Below are 18088 nucleotides of genomic sequence, written 5' to 3' on the forward strand. Positions count from 1 at the left end.
GTATAAAATAGTCCTAACGGACTTGCATCCACTGGAGAATGTTCGATCGTAGCCGGCGGCTTCATTACAAGCACTGATCCATCTTGATCTGTGAAGTTGATGAATTGTCACTTTTAGGTTTTCTACCCAGTTACCAAAAAAAAGAAACATTTGGAATAGTATGCGCTGTGGCAAGCACACGGTTTGCATGTGTTACTTCGAAGGCAAAAAAAATCTAAAATACAAGAAAACACAAAAACCTACATTCAACCAGTGTGGGGTATGGCCCATGACTCTCTGAGGTGGTATTAGGTACCTCCAGGTAGGCTACCCCCTCCATGCCAGGGCGCCCTGAATTTATGTTTATTAACAGCTCCTCCACCGGGGTCAAGACAATTTGAGGGCCAGATCCAGTCTGCCGACTGTCGGCCTTTTCACGATTGGCTTAAAAAAATGGCTTATTTAAATTTATACCAATACGATGGTGGGAAAAGCTTACCAGTTTGTATGTTTTTTATACTTCATTTTTATACTTGATCCTCTGACCGCTTGGAAGCAATCGGAGTACATATTGTTTTAGAAGAAAGGGGTTATGTGGTAGGATCTTTAAGAATGCTTAACTGGGATATTTATATATTCATGGCTCAAATATTAAGGATCATGCTTTTGACGTGTAACTAACGCATTTACGCGGTCAGCGATCCGCTGCCAGGCTTTGGTTCTCCGGGTTCCAGAGGTTTTAGCGTTCCCTTTTCTTGTGATAATGTCCTTCTCCTCGTCATAGCTCTCCAGGAGAACCTGGAGTTCCATTTCATTGAAATAAGCGGCCCGTTTCGCCATATCGATCAGGGTTTCCATGATCCATACATCACGTCTTTTTAAGTTTGGCGTGGACGCGCACAACCCTGTGTTAACCAACCCCGAGTTGATTGAACTAATGCATAACCGCTGCTGTGGAACCGAAAACTCTGGGTTGGTCGGCACAGGGTCAATCAACCTAGAGTTCAGCGTTAACTCAGTGTTTGTTAAACCTCCGTTCGTGGAACACCCCTCAGGTGATCAGCGTTGGGTTAATCAACTCTGAGTACGTTCACTCTGGGTTGAGGGCGTGCCTGTTGACTATGAAGAGCCATCATCAATGGATCCCTGATAACATGATCAAACATGGACCAAAAGCGTAAATCCACTTACTTTTCCCCCACGGAATTGGAAATCTAATGAACGCGTATGCCGAGCAGTTACCCATTTTAACAAATGGGCAACTGCTCCCGCGGCAGCGAGAGCGTGAGAGAGAGCTCGGCAGGAAATAGCTGAACAAGTCAATGCGTGAGTAAAATAAATTAGTAAAATAAAGTAAAAATAAGAGGAAAGTTTAATATCTTCCACTTATTCAATATGTAATGTGTGTGTGTGTGTGTGTGTGTGTGTGTGTGTGTGTGTGTGTGTGTGTGTGTGTGTGTGTGTGTGTGTGTGTGTGTGTGTGTGTGTGTGTGTGTGTGTGTGTGTGTGTGTGTGTCAATTTACGCAGGAACAACCCGAGTTGCCCCAAGAGGACATGGCAGCAAATGAAGATGAAGTACAAAAATATGGTTCAAACAGGTAAACTAATGTTTAATTGAAATCAAATCAATTGTGCTGTTTTGCCTGCTCTACCTAATTCAACAGCTATATTCAACATGTGATGGGCCTATATTTAAGCAGGAAATGTAAGTAGTACATTTCTCAGCCACCCCAACTGCCAATATTTAATAGGATTTAGATATATTAGAATATATATATATATATATATATATATATGTATGTGTGTCTTCAAAATAGCGCTTACTTATTAGGGTAACATTTTCCTGGCAGACTGGAGCCCCGGCAGACTGGAGGGGGTCCACCTCTGCAGCCCTCACAGAGGCTGAGGAGATGGCCCTCAGCCAACAGAGTATGGGTCCTGTGGCTGAGGGCATCCCTGGGGGGAGCTCCTCACCAACCTCCATGCAATTGTAACAATTCTTCACCTTCCACAGATTATTAATAATGTCTTGGTAATTGCTGAACACAACTGTTAATGTCATTACAGGAAGATGATGGAGAAACATTGTCTGCGGCATTCGAAAGGGAAGAGGAAAGGCCTATTGAGGTTAACACCTTTTAAAAATAACCTCTAAAAGTTGATGATAGCGTTGTACAATTTAAAACTGACATCTTCTTTCTCTCAAACAGGATGAAATCGAATCCAATGAGAGGCCATCCACTTCTAAATCACAGCTTACCTCTGTAAGATTCTCCCTGGAATTATAATGAAACGCTCTACTTGGCACTGTGAAATCCAATCTCATTTTTTGCATTCCTATAGCTTCCAGTCAAAGACTTATATAAAATCTATCTAGAAAAGCAAATAGGCCTACACAAAGCAGACTTGGAAATGGACCACCTTAGGCAAAAGATGCAAAAGGATGCTTTGGAGATCCACATTTTGGAACATAAGTTAAAGGTGGGTGAGGTGCAAACTGGGATACTGTTCCCTGCTCTAAAAACATACCCAATATGAATGACTTTTTTTGTGCTTTCAGGAAATAAAGAAATCCTCATAAAAAGTAGATTGTCTTTATTAGAACACGGGCTGGACAAGTTATTTTGTTGAACAGTTTACTCAAAGGGTTTTACTCCAGTGAACAATGCAGACGATTATGCTGAGCATGTGCATGTAGAGAAGAAGCATCTGGTTAAAAGCAGTACCAGGGTATTTTCTGCCCTGCATTCTTAATATGCGTTTCTTGACTTGCAGCAGTTATAGGTCCGTGGTTGATCAGCTACTCTGATCATTGGAAAGCCACAACGTTAAAGTGACTGTAGTAGGCCTACAGCGCGGGTGGGATGCACGCCGGGGCGGATCATTCTGCAAATGCGTTAATTGCGTTAAAAAAAAAAAATTAAACTTAAAGCATGCCCCCGCTGCGTTTGAGAGTTAACATGGGGGCTGAGAAGGTGGTCTAAATAAATGATAGATTGCGCTGAAAAACGATAGCGCTCGTGAAGAATATTATCAGGAAAATAAAGTAGGCTATATCCAGCCGGCGTCTTAATAATCGTTCCTCACGGAGATTCCCTCTGAGGATCGCAGCCTCTACGTCCGCAGGCTCTCGTAGAAAATGACATGCCATTTCTAACACTTCCTTCTGTCGGAGAGCTGCCTTCAGCCTTATAGACAACAAACTCAGAGTAGGTCTAACCACCTCCCGAGCAGGTTAGACCCACGGCGTATGTTGCCGCAGCAACTAACTCGCGGTTGCGCTGAACCTGCTACCTGAAACGGAAAACCCAGAGTTTCCATTAACTCAGAGCGAACAAACTCGGGGTTGCCTCAAAACCAGCTACCTGAAACAGGCCTCAGAAAAGAGATCCTTCAGTGGAATCCACTAAGCAAATGACACCACCAATGCACTGGTTGAAACACGCTGGTTGAAACACAAAAACTCAGTCATTTTATAGCATGCAAAATCAGCTGCCACCCTGATCCTGACCATCACTTTAAACACCCCCACTAAATCCTTCCCTTTGCCCTCCTCCCTCTCAGTCTTGTGGGTTCTATAGATGACTAGCGTTGCCTGACCGAGAAGGAAATTTGCCAGTGTACATTTTCCTTTTCTCTCCTTACTGTACCATACTGAAAATATTAACAAATTCTGATTAAACAGAAACCCAAGTTTCCCCAAAAATGTCTGCAGAAGAGAAAACAAAGGCACCAATCTAGGCAGAAAGGGCAGGTTGGCATGACGTCAGGGATGAATCTTGAGACAAATCCATTAGGTGGGATGGCCAAGTGAAGGACGCGCCACTGCAAGTCCCCCACTCTTTTGGAGATGGGAGGCTCTTACAGCAACCGCATGTGTGAGAGAGGTTTGGTGGAACCTTTCCATGTTGCCGCTACTTGGTGGGGACGTGTCACGGGTCAGGTCCGCACGGGGATTTGAACCAGGGTCCACGGAGTGAAAGGTGGCGATCAATCCCATGTACCACCCTCGGGAGTGAATTAAAAGACCAAAATGCAGAGGAATCTGATTCAGGGTTCTCTTTACTGAGTATCAAAAAACAGGCAAGCAAACAGATGTCTTTGTGGCAAAAAAATCTAAAACTTAGAGCAAGGAACACAGTCCTTATAAACAGGCCAGACAAAAATATGCAAAGTCCAAAAACTCCTTGAAAGGTAAAAGGTAACCAAAGTCTTCAACACGTAGGAAAAACTGGGGTACACTAGGCACAGGTGGTGCAACGGAGAACTCAGCAAAGTCACGAGCACACACATGCTCTTTAAATACCCTGACTAATTACAATCAAACAGGTGTCATCACTCAATCACATGAGCAGAACAAATCAGGGGTCTCATTTATAAAACTGTGCGTGGGATCGTTACTAAAAGTGTACGTACGCCCAAAAGCCAAGTTTTGCGTGCGCCAAAAAATATTCAGATTTATAAAACCCTGTGTACGCACAACGTACGCAATCTTTGCTTTACAAATCACAGAGTGCCTACAAGTGTGCGCAGCTGAATCAGCTTCATGTTCCGCCCTGTACACGCCCCTTTTTAACCATAAATGGTCAATGCAAATGACCTCATGAATGCGATCTGCATATAAAACAGACTCAGATGCAAGTATTATGTCTTGTCGGAAACAATGGCAGAAGTACTGAGAAAAGCGAAAAAGCGAAATTTCACAGAGGTTGAAGTGGAGACACTTGTGGGTGAGATGGAGGCCCGAAAAGTAGTTTTGTTCGGCGGTCAAGGGATTGGGATCGGCAACAACAAAAAGCAGAGTGAGTGGCAACATGTTGCTGTAGCAGTGAACTCTGTCAGTAGCACGGAGCGCACAGTCCCAGAATTAAAAAAGGTCTGACATAAATGTACATATTTTTATGTAGCCTACCAATAAATCGTTATGGTCCCTAAAGACCCTCTCCCTCCGAATCCTGCCATTTGCATGGTCCGCCAGAAGTGCCATATGGTGCAGCATTACCACGGCGCTCACCTCTGTATTTATAGGGTTACGGTAATAAGACTGACTGAGAACACCTTGGATAATCAGTTTGTAATCACCCAGGTAAAATGTTCTTGAACATAACCTTTTTTTAATGCCTGATTTGTCATGAAAAGCATCAAGAGTAACGGACAACGATTGTGATGAGGAGTGTGGCTCATCACAGTCCCTGCCCTCCTTCAGCCACGGGCAGGCACAAAACCCCCGGGGCCAGCCAATGATATCCATCCCAATATAAATTTACAAAAAATCTTGACATTTGATTACGTGTTTACAGTGTCACATAAAAATATTATGTTATTTACACATGTTGGACAGATGCTTTATTCCATGCAGTCGCGCCGTCAGTGGACAGTATGGAGTGACGGGATTAAATATAGAGATTTTTTTTTTTATTTCTGTTCTAAGGAGATGTTTCTGGAGTTATAACTGAGAAAATAAAACAGTTGACTTAAATTATTCTGATTACATAGATTTAACGCATGATACGGGTTGAAATTAAATTTATGAAGGGTGATGATAAAACATGATCGTTCTTCTCACTCTACAATTCTTCTGTCTGACTTCAGTTCACCGCCACACCATCTGTGTCGCCAATTCTCCTTTTCCTCCAAACCATGCACACGCATGGGTCAGAGTTTGCTTAGGGCTGCGCACATTCTCCCGTCAAGTTGGTATTTTATAGATCACAACCTTGGCGTGGAAAGTCACGTACGCCAATTTCAGCCCCGTTTTGTGCGTATGCAATGGTTATGAATGAGACCCCAGGGGCCTCATGTACTAAGACTTGCGTGGATTTCATACTGAAACTTGGCGTACGCCAAAACCCAGAAACTGTCTTACGCACAAATAAATTCAGATGTATCAAAGTGTGCGAACGCATGGATCCAAGCACGTTTCTTTTGTACATCTCGATCAACGTGGAATTGAGCGCACATGCCGAGGTGCCAAACTCCTCCCTGTCCACGCCCTCATTTAAATATGCAATTTCATTTAAATAGGCCTCTGGACCTGAGATTCACCTCTTAATCCGATCACCTGGCACCATGAACAGAGGCAAAAAACGAAACTTCACGGAGTCTGAGCTCGAGATTTTGCTCCACGAGGTAGAAATGCGCAAGCATATGCTATTGGAACCCTGTCAACAGGGATAAATGCAAAACAAAAGAGAAGTGAGTGGGAGTGTGTTTGCGAGGCCGTCAATGCAGTGGGGTCTCAGCAGCGCACACACTCTGAAATTAAAAAAAAGTGGTCAGACCTCAAGGTGGAGGTGAAGCGGAGGGTTTCTGCCCACCGCCGAAGCGTGACCGCAACAGGTTGGGGGACGGGAGTGGGGGAACTCTCCCCCTTCGATTTGAGAGTGGCCGCTTTGATCGGTGACACAGCTCTCACCGGAGTGGTGGGAGCCCATGAAGGGGACACCGATCATCCCCAAGGTAAATATGCTGAAGTCATAAATGCTGTAATTATACTGGTCATACAATTGGCTGCTTGCAATACACATAAGTCGTGCGTAAAGATGCCAGGATATTAAAGACTTTGACTCGTGTTTATTAACTTAAATTTTTTATTTTTGAATAGACAAGCAAGGAGAGGGCACGGAATGCTCCGTCGGCCCCGGCGTCTCCAGCGCCCTTCGGATTTGACCATTTGTGATGTCCTCTAACAACGCTAACGCAGCCATTTTTAAAACAATTTTCTTCATCCATTGCGCATGCTTTTATAGCCACCCATATAATTGCAAGGTGTGTTAATTGTTCATTAGTGTGTCTCTGATGTGCAAATCACTCTGAGTCATAGTTTTCACCTTTTTTCCCAGTTTCCCAGCATCACCTCTAAGTGTCGCCAAAGGAACAATAGCTGTAGAAACGTGCGTACGACAGCTCTGGAGCTGGCGTGGGGACCGCACATTTTTACGATCATTTCACGTTTTGTACATCTGAACGTGAGCGTGGAAAAGGACGTACGCCACGTTTTTGTGCGTACGCAACCTTAGTACATGAGGCCCCAGGTGATTAACAAAAGACGTACAAAGATACAAATGAGGACATCTAGTGGCCAAAGGCAGTAACTGCAGCTTGAAAGTTCTTAGGGCCTGACAGGACGACTGGCCAGCTGCTTGAAAAACAGGGATTTGCTGCATATGTGATAGAGTGACTTTCAATCAACTGAAGCAAAAACTAAATCAGTAAGACCATTAAAGGGAAACTTCACCCATTTCCATTAAGTTTTGTATCGTTTGCCTCTGAGGTGGTTTCTAATCTATCCGGACCTATGCGGTTTCGTGTTAGGATTCGTGTGGACAGCTGGGGGACGTCAGAGTTGCGTTGAATTTTTTATTTATTATTTTATTTGTATTCTTTTTGTAGCTTTAAATAAAGCCCCTTGATAAATGTAATTACTAACTGTACATTAAAAAGTATTTATGCTCAATTTAAAAGGTTAAATCTCCTCGTGACTGAATGTTTGTATACAGCGCGCAGGCTGTATGCGCTCCACTTTTTTCTGTGGAGAATTCATTGAGTTCACCAACTAATACTCTCCACTAGAAATGTTGTGTGAAATGATTTTCAAGCAGTCTTGCGGTATCAGCTTGGTAGATGGAACAGCGCGGTGTCCGATAGGCGGAGATCTAGATCAGCGGGAGTGGCCAGCGAAGCTGTGCATCGTGATGCATGGTGGGAGTTGTTGTCTTCAATCCACAAGCGCCAAAAAGTCACTTTCTGCCTTTTCTCGGTCAAGACGGCACCAAATTAGATTTATATTTTATTATTCGACTACATATAGGACCCAATTTCAATACACATTCATGCCTCCACCGGTGAAATGCTCCTTTAAAGGTCAGCAGGTGTCCCTGAACTCTAGATACACACTTTTATTAAGATCAGGGAAAACCACACGTTCTGGTATTCCAGCTACCAAGCTGCTTGCTGCAGCACTGAGACTGGTTGGGAGGGAGACTCTGAGCCTGTCCAACAGGACAGCCACCAGCGGCAGAGACCTCAGTCTAGTCTTGGCACTGACCTCCAGTGCCAACTTCCACCTCCGTTCTCACGGTCTAGCAGGTGTCCTAACTTGGTAATGCCTGCTCCCATGAAAGCCGAGATCAGCCGAGATGCTTCCAGGACAGATTTATAGAAAAAAGGGAGATGAAACCCTTATATCCATAGATTGTTCGACATGTCTGTCCAGGGAAAAAGCCCCAATGCCATGCATGACTGCGCAAAGGAAACCCAAAGCACACTGTCGGGCGCATAGAGGAGACATTGGGCCGTCTGTAGTCTTCTAGAAGCGACCTTACTTTCTAGGTGAATCAGTCCCTGCCCTCCTTCAGCCACGGGCAGGCACAAAACCCCCGGGGCCAGCCAATGATATCCATCCCAACATAAATTTACAAAAATTCTTCTGGAGACTACAGAGGAGGGAGACAGAGAGGTCAACTACGAATGCTCTGTGCCAGGACATCGACGCCGCCTGGTTATTGACCACCAGCACCCGCCCTTTATATGAGAGCTGTGGTAATTTCCACCTCCACTGTTGCAACCGACCCGCTGTTTTCTCTTCCATTCCATCCCAGTTCTTATGCATACATGCAACAGTTCCTAGACATACCCCCCCAAAAACGTAAAATCATCCAAATTCCAGACACAACGTTGTGGCAATGCCGGTGATGTCGAGTCCTGCCAGTCACCAATTAAAAAGGAATAACATTTATCTGAGTTAATCTCTGAGCACCTTCACATCCTCCTGCAACTGCAGAATCACAGTTACATCATCCGCATAGGCTGTAAGTGACACGGTAGGGGCCTGTGGAATCCCAACCCTAAGAAAAAGTTAAGAACACTCATTAAGAAGTACCATGGATTTAAACCGACTACTTAATTCAACCCTTACTTTACTCTGCAGTTTCTTGATGTGGAAACGCTTCTGTATAGTAAGCTCAGTCATAGTGGCATTCCTTAAAGCCGCAGTAGAGGAGAGGAGAAACAGATTATAGTCAGGGAAGAAAGATGCAAGGCTTTTCTTATGCTGACCCTTTGTGTCGTCAAGGAATTTGTTGAGTCTGGTAATAGTATCGAGTATACATACTTGCTTACCCTTGCGAACAAACTTCCACAGAGCATCCAAACTTTCCCCCTCTACAGGCTGCTGCACATTCTCCATGGTTACTTCCTGGTATTCATTAAAATCGATTTCAGATTCATCTTCAGAAACCGCCCCACTTCTCGCCAAAGAGCGCGTTCTGCGACCTGTTTGCGCCCCCGCCTGGCCCGCACTGCTCTTCGCTTTGCGTTTGCCGCTGCTCCGCTCTGGTTGGCTGGCTGGTTTTGGCTGCTGTAGATCCGCCATTCGGGTGCGCGTCCTCCTCAGCATCGGCCTCCAGCGAAGCGGCGATCTCGGGGTCCTCATCAGCTGCGATGGTCGGTGGCTGCTGAGGTGTTGGGGAAAACTGTTTGTCCTGCCACCTGAAAGACCCCTGTGCTCCAGCATTAGAAGGACCGGGTGTCTGGGAGTCCACAAAAGGTCCCGATGTTGTTGGTGCGGGACCTGGTGTCTGTAAATCTGAAACAGGTCCCGGTGGTGTTGTTGCAGGACCAGGTGTCCGTAAAACCGCAACAGGTCCCGGTGGTGTTGGCGAGAGACCGGGTGTCCGTAACTCCGCAACAGGTCCCGTGGTTTTGGTGCGGGACCAGTTATGCGCTCACCCTGAGTCATATTCGGGCATGATCTACTGAAATGTCTGTGTTCTCCACATGCAAAACATTTCATGGTGTTTGAGGAAATGTATATTACATAGTCCTTCACCGCCTACACCAGTTTGACAGCCACGTCCACGTCCTGATGCTGTTCATTCAAAATCATGAACGTTTGCATCCTGAAACTCTCTACATGAACCAATGTCGGTTTTTTAAAGCCGGTGCCGTTTGTTTCCCGTATCTTGAGAGGATCCTCTACAAAATCTAATTTTCGAAATACAGGGGTACATTGGAGAAAACAACCCTCTTGGCAGGGGACGATAGAGGCAAAACAAATGAGTCCATAATAGCAAGCCCTTCCTCTATCAATTTATCCACCATTGCGGTTTCAGATAAGAAAACCACAATGGCTTTATTCATGCGGGAGACAGATCTGATGTTCTTTCAACCACCAACTACTTCGCACATCGCCAATAAAACATCCTCAACCGTCACCGAGGCGTCTGGCACGCATCAGCAGCCATGCCTGGGAGTGAGTCGGGGCTTGGTGGGTTCACCTGGCATGGCCATCCCACCCCGCGGTGAATTGTTTGTTTGCAGCAAAACTGCTGCTGGCTATGTTACACTTGGTTTTATACAGCTAGGTTTTATAACCAAAAAAAACATCAGAATTGGCAAAAAAACCGAACTGATCACGCACTGCTCTCAAGATGACCAACTCCATCAGAGAGAGAGAGAGAGAGAGAGAGAGAGAGAGAGAGAGAGAGAGAGAGAGAGAGGGACAATTTGGAGAAAGTGTTTGGAGCAATGTTCGATTCCCGTCCGGAACATTCTGTGTTTGAATCCCCCTTGTGTCCACAGTACCTGTTCAGACGCCTAACCCCCTAAAACGAGCTCATAAATAACATCTAAAGCGAAACAAAGAGAGTTGGATAAAATACAGTTAAATTACTTAACGCCGCCTGCCGGTCATCTAGAAGCCTGGTTATTCCTCCGAGATCGGAACACATCATTAAACCCATCCCAAAAAAATGCTCTCAGTCCGTCTCTCTGTAATTGCATTGAGAGAGAGAGAGAGAGAGAGAGAGAGAGAGAGAGAGAGAGAGAGAGAGAGAGAGAGAGAGAGAGAGAGAGAGGGGGGGGGGGGGGGGAGGGGGAGAGAGAGAGAGAGAGACTGTACCGACAGCGATACATTGTTGTTTCTCTTTATTCTGACAAATGTACTTTTTTAGTCACTTTTTCTGCTTAATGCCCTTAAAGTGATTGTAAATGTAAACTCATAGATGGACAAAAAGGTAGACAGAGATACAGACAGGTAGACAGAGATACAGACAGGTAGACAGAGATACAGACAATAGACAGAGATAAAGACAGGTAGATTGTATAATCCACTGTGGTTTTCTGATCATTGGATATTCCTTGATATTTAAAAATGTATTTCAGGGGAAACAGATGTTATTTGGTTATTTTCCATCGTTCGAATACCTTAGTGCTGTATTGAAATGCTCCCCCAGAGTTCTCCTATTAATTATTTACAGGCCACCCACATATTCTGCAAATTTTTTCGATGACTTTGATTATTGTCTAGCATCTCCACAGAATTTGACTGTCTAGTTATAACTGGTGACTTCAATTTTCATACTGATGATTTGAATGACAAGTGTGCAAAAAAACTTTTTACCATTTTGGACACATTTGAACTGTCTCAACATGTGAAAGAGGCTACTCATTGTAAGGGGCACACTCTAGACCTGGTTATCACAAAGGGCCTCAATGTTTCTGATCTCTCTGTGACTGATCCTTCCTTGTCTGACCACTTTTGTGTTTTCTTTAACATATCTTTTATTCCCGACATACAGACAAAATCAAACACTGTCAAAAAACGGTATATCAATGAAGATTCTAATGTACTTTTTAAAAAGGCCATCTCCTTGCTACCACCTCTAAACCCATGTTCTGCTGATGATCTTGTAGAAAACTTTAATTTGAAAATTTTGAAAGTCATAGATGTCATTGCACCTTATAAGGTTAAAACGATTTCTGGAAAGCAAAAGGCACCCTGGAGAAAAGCTGCTTCTGTAACAGCACAGAAAAAAGAATGCAGGAAGGTTGAACGCATCTGGCGTAAAACAAAACTTCATATTCACCATAATATCTATAAAGAGAGCCTCCGTGCCTACAATTTAGACTTAAAAAATGCTAGAGAAACATTTTTCTCCAATATCATTAAAACCAACACTAATAATGCAAAAACCCTATTTGCAAATGTTGACAGACTGACCAACCCCCCAACACAAATTCCACCTGATCTCCATTCCACGCAGAAATGCAATGAGTTTGCAGCTTTTTATACTGATAAAATTGAAGGTATCAGACGCGCCATCAATATCTCCACTTCAAACAAAAATGTTGGACTACCACCCTGTTCAGGCAAAAATAACGTGGCAAGGATGGCATGCTTTAATGTTATAGACTCTCAAAATCTTGTGGAAACTGTGACACAACTAAAGACATCCACCTGTTGCCTTGATACTATACCTACCAACCTCTTTAAGAATGTTTTCGACTGCCTAGCAGCAGACATATTGCAGATAGTTAACAACTCTCTCCAGTCAGGCAATTTCCCAAAAGCTTTGAAAACTGCAGTTATTAAACCCCTTTTAAAAATGCGGAGCCTAGATGCCTCTGTTATTAACAACTACAGACCAATATCAAATCTACCCTTCATAAGTAAAATCATTGAGAAAGTTGTCCTCCAGCAACTTAATCACTTCCTTGCATCAACTGGTTGCTATGACACCTTCCAATCAGGATTTCGACCCCTGCACAGCACGGAGACCGCCCTTATTAAAGTTGTAAACGACATCCGTCTTAACACAGACTCTGGCAAAATCTCAATACTAATGCTACTTGACCTCAGTGCTGCATTCGACACTGTAGACCATACATTACTTCTGGACAGGTTAGAAAACTGGGTGGGGCTTTCAGGCACCGTCTTAAATTGGTTCAGGTCCTACCTACAAAATAGGAACTACTTTGTTTCCATTGGCGACTTTGTATCAGAATCAACCAACGTGACATGTGGAGTCCCACAAGGTTCGATCTTAGGACCCTCTTTATTCAACATCTACATGCTCCCACTAGGGCAAATCATGCAAAATAACAATATTGACCATCATTGCTATGCTGATGACACGCAAATCTATGTATCGCTATCACCAAATGACTATCGGCCCATAGATCTGCTGTGCCAGTGCATTGAGCAAGTGAAAGAATGGATGTGCCGAAATTTCCTTCAACTAAATGAGGACAAAACAGAGATAATTGTATTTGGTTCTAAAACGGAAAGGCTTAAAGTAACCGAACACCTTCACTCTCTGTCCCTGAAAACCTCAATCAAAGCCAGAAATCTAGGGGTTATCATGGATTCAGATTTACATTTCGACAGTCACATCAAATCAGTTACAAAATCTGCATATTATCACCTTAAAAATGTAGCAAGACTTAGAGGGCTCATGTCCACCGAAGACTTACAAAAACTTGTACATGCCTTTATCACTAGTAAGCTTGATTACTGCAATGGTCTCCTTACAGGTCTCCCAAAACAAACTCTGAGGAAGCTTCAGCTTGTTCAGAATGCTGCTGCTAGAGTTCTAACAAAGACCAAAAAATTTGATCATATTACACCAATTCTGAAATCGTTACATTGGCTTCCTGTAGGTCAGAGAATTGACTTTAAAATCATGTTGCTAACCTATAAATCCCTACATGGTTTAGGCCCAAAATATTTAACTGATATGCTTCCACTACATCAGCCTTCTAGACCACTAAGATCCTCTGAGACCAATCTGTTAATTATCCCCAGAGTAAACACAAAACATGGGAAAGCAGGATTTAGTTACTATGCAACAAATAGATGGAATAAACTCCCAGAGGATTTAAGACTTGCCCCAACTCTGAGCACCTTTAAAACAAGACTGAAGACTTTTATGTTTGCTATAGCTTTCTGCTAAATCTTAAATACATTTAACTTTGCCTTTATTTTCTATTTTAATACTAAAATGCCTTTTTCTATTTTATGTTTGCTTTAGCTTTCAGAAATACTTTACCTTTATTTTACTAAAATGCCTTTTTAACTTTCCCTTTATTTTCTATTTTTACCAGAAAAATACATGATCTGATACCAGAGAGAAAGGTTGTATAAGGGTTAGAGTCCTGAGTTTGTTTGTCCTTTTGGTCTGGGCTAGAGTCCTAGAAGCTGGGTTAGAGTCCTAGAATTTGTTGAATAAGGCCTTTGGTCTGGGCTAGAGTCCTAGAAGCTGGGTTAGAGTCCTAGAATAAGTTGAATAAGGCCTTTGGTCTGGGCTAGAGTCCTAGAAGCTGGGTTAGAGTCCTAGAATATTGTTAAGGGTTAGAGTCCTGAGTTTGTATTTGTATAAGGGTTAGAGTCCTGAGTTTGTTTGTATAAGGGTTAGAGTCCTGAGTTTGTGTCCAAATTCTGTCTGGGTTAGAGTCCTAGAATCTGGATTGGAGTTCCAGAGAAAGGACCAAGTTCCTTTAGGTCGGTTTGTAGTCCCGACTTGGGTTCCAGAGAGACTGTTGATCTGATCTTAAATACATTGCACTTTCAATTTTACTTACTAAAAAGCCTTTTTAACTTTCAATTTAATTTTCTCTTAAATACATTGCACTTTCTATTTTACTCATTTCTTGCATATGTTTTCTTTTACTTATCTATTATTTTATTTTATTTTATTGTATGACAATGTTTATATGTGAAGCACTTTGAGTCTGCCTTGTGTATGAAAAGTGCTATATAAATAAAGTTGCCTTGCCTTGCCTTGCCTTGATTGGCCATTAATTGAACCCTCCTCCAACGTACTCTGATTGGCTTAGCGTTTATATGGACAGCATCACTGGCCAATTCCCAGTCCCGCATGTCAACCGTGAGCCAATCAGAGCTCTTTGGCAGTGTTCATTTGGCAGCTATTTTAGATTTAGGGCCCTATCTTGCATCCAGCGCAATTCTACACTGACGCATGTATCGTTGCTAGTTTGCAACTGGCGCAGAGCGTTCTTTCCCTCCACCTCCACGCATCGGTAAAGTAGGGACTGATCTTGCGCCTCAAGGGGCGGTTCAGCGGAAGAAAGAGGCGTGTTCTGCCGCAAACATTCCCTGGTGCTATTTTGTAGTTTCAGAAAACAATTCTGCCACAAACAAGGAAATACCTGGTTTAAAGGCAGTGGCGCGTTGTTCAGATGCTATTTTAAGGGCGCATGCATAATGTTGCTTGTGCACCTCACGCATGCAATTTGCTTCTCTCTTCTACCTAGCCACACATTCTTGGTAAATTATTTAGGAAAGAACAGCTGATACAGCGGTAATAAGTTGTACTTTTAAATCAATGCATCTGCAAACACCGTACAGGAAACAGTATTAACAGGAGTATTTGATCATGTTTTACCGCAAGTGTTAAAAAGAATGAATGAATGCGGGCATGAATGTGGGTATGTGTAAAATAATTAATGTGCTTTTGCTTGTAATTATGTGCATCCTGTTAGGGTAGCGTTAGCTGCTGGACCCAAGAGCAGAACACAGAGACTGGACAGGAGTTGGAGTGACGGTGAACAGGTTTATTTAGATCAGCTAGGAGTGAAGCAGGAGGTTGGTTGGAGTGGAGCGTATCGGGCTGGAGGGAGTGAAGACTGCAGGCTGGAGGTGACGATCCAAAAACTATAGGTGAGAGAAAACAAAGGTGAGGCACGAGAATTCCACAAGAGAGAACACTAGAGAGATACACTGGAGCCAGGAACGAATAACTACCACGGTAACACGAAGTACGATCTGGCGATGACTGCAGGGAAACCAGGTGTATTTGTAGGGGAGTTGATGAGACGATGCAGGCCAGGTGTGAGCAGTTGAGTGGCAGGCAAGGCAGAGACAGACAGGGGGCGTGGCCAACACAGGGGCAGAGTACACAGCACCACAACAGTGGCCATGACAGGACCTCCCCCTCAACGGACGCCTTTTGGTGGCCTAGGCTTCTCAGGGTGAGCCAGATGAAAATCCCGAACGAGAGAGGGGTCGAGGATGAGTCCCCGCGAAATCCAGCTCCTCTTCTCGGGCCCATATCCCTCCCAATCAGCAAGGTATTGAAAACCCCTACCCCGGCGACGTACGTCCAGTAACCGCTGGACGGTGAAAGCCGGGTGGTCATCAATCAAACGGGGAGGAGGGGGGGGAGCGGCTGGGGGACAGAGAGGGCTGGTGGAGACTGGTTTTATCAGAGAGACATGAAAAGTGGGGTGAACACGCATAGCCCGAGGCAGCTTAAGCCTAACGGCAGACGGATTGATGATGGCATCAATAGGGAAGGGGCCCACAAAGCGAGGGGTTCGTTTTTTCGAACCAGTCTGAAGAGGGAGGTCCCTTGAGGAAAGCCACACCTGCTGACCCACTCGATAAGCAGGAGCGGGAACTCTGCGACGGTCAGCGATTCGCCGGTTCTGCTCAGCAGAGCGGCACGGGCGTCCTTCCACACCCTGCGGCAACGGCGGAGATGGTGCTGAACCGAGGGAACAGAGATGTCTTCCTCCTGAGCGGGGAACAAGGGCGGCAGATAGCCCAGGGAGCACTCAAAAGGGGACATGCCAGTAGCTGCACTGGGCAATGAGTTGTGCGCGTACTCAATCCAAGAGAGGTGTGGATTGACAACCCATCTGTCCATGCAGATGGGTTGTGCGCAACCACACAGCGCAGCGCGGTTCCCAGGTCCTGGTTCGCTCTCTCTGCCTGCCCATTCGTCTGTGGATGGAAACCAGAAGACAGGCTGACTGAGGCCCCCAACGCCCGACAGAAGGCCTTCCAGACCTGAGAAATGAATTGGGGACCACGGTCAGAGACGAGGTCGGCAGGGATCCCGTGGAGGCGAACAACATGTTGTACAAGCAGCTGAGCGGTCTCAGAGGCAGTCGGGAGCTTGGGGAGGGCAATAAAGTGAGCAGCCTTGGAAAACCGGTCCACGACAGTGAGAATGACAGTGTGGCCATTAGAGGGGGGAAGACCGGTTACAAAATCAAGGCCAATGTGGGACCAGGGCTGACCCGGGATTGGGAGGGGACGTAGCAGGCCAGCAGCGGGTTGGTGGGAGGACTTGGCACGAGCACACACCGTGCAGGCATGGACGAACGACCGTGTGTCGGCGTCCATTGTTTGCCACCAAAAGTGCCGCTTCAGGAGGGACAGGGTGCGATTCACGCCAGGGTGACAGGTAAAGTGAGACGTATGACACCACAGCAGAACTTGGGAGCGAGCAGAGCTAGGGACAAAAAGGCGATTTGGGGGGCCGTTACCCGGATCCGGTTCAGAAGTTTGGGCCCTCCGGACAAGGGACTCAATCTCCCAGGTGACAGCCGCCACCCTGAGGCAGGAAGAAGAGAGGATGGTGACCGGTGGAGCCGGCGAGTTCTCAGAGAAAAACTGACGAGAGAGGGCATCCGGCTTGATGTTCTGGGATCCCGGACGGTAGGTGAGGACGAAGTTGAACCGCCCAAAAAACAGGGACCACCGGGCCTGGCGGGAGTTTAGGCGTTTTGCTGTCTGTAAGTAGGACAGATTCTTGTGGTCGGTCCAAACCACAAACGGCAGTTCCGCCCCCTCCAGCCAGTGCCGCCACTCCTCCAATGCCAGCTTCACAGCAAGCAGCTCTCTGTTGCCAATGTCATAGTTGCGCTCAGCAGGTGATAGCCGGCGAGAGAAGAAGGTGCAGGGATGAATCTTCTCATCAACAGGAGCACGTTGGGACAGAACGGCCCCCACTCCAGTGTCAGAGGCATCGACTTCCACGATGAACTGCCTGGAGGTGTCAGGTTGGATCAGAATAGGAGCGGATGAGAATAGTCCTTTGAGCCTCGAAAAGGCAACATCCGCCTCAGTTGTCCAGGCATATGGGATTGCGGGAGAGGTGAGGCGAGTGAGAGGAGCTGCAACCCTGCTGTAGTCGCGGATGAACCTCCGGTAGAAATTGGCGAAACCGAGAAACTGCTGAAGCTTCTTGCGTGTCCCGGGAACGGTCCAGTCTGCCACCGCCTTGATCTTCTCTGGGCAGGTCCGCACCTGCCCGCTCTCAATGATGTAACCGAGGAAGGAAACAGAGGTTGCACTGAACTCGCATTTCTCAGCCTTTACATAGAGTTTATTCTCCAGCAACCGCTGGAGAACTTGCCTCACATGATGGACGTGTTCCTCCTTGTTGCGGGAAAAAATGAGGATGTCGTCTATATAGACGAAGACAGAGCGGTTGAGGAAGTCCCGGAGGACGTCATTGACCAGGTTCTGGAACACAGCGGGGGCATTCGTTAGACCGAAAGGCATTACAAGGTACTCGA

General features: G+C 45.4%; 1 long non-coding RNA gene across 1 annotated transcript; it reads left to right on the plus strand.

The window, feature by feature from the left end:
- The first annotated feature begins 13796 nt into the window (after nt 1-13796).
- LOC132461226 (uncharacterized) lies at nt 13797-14402 on the plus strand. Its single transcript, XR_009526558.1, has 2 exons — nt 13797-14103; nt 14253-14402. It is a non-coding gene; the product is annotated as an uncharacterized LOC132461226 (long non-coding RNA).
- The last annotated feature ends 3686 nt before the right edge of the window (nt 14403-18088 follow it).

This window comes from Gadus macrocephalus, chromosome 7 (genome assembly GCF_031168955.1).
Source record: "Gadus macrocephalus chromosome 7, ASM3116895v1".
NCBI lineage: Eukaryota > Metazoa > Chordata > Actinopteri > Gadiformes > Gadidae > Gadus > Gadus macrocephalus.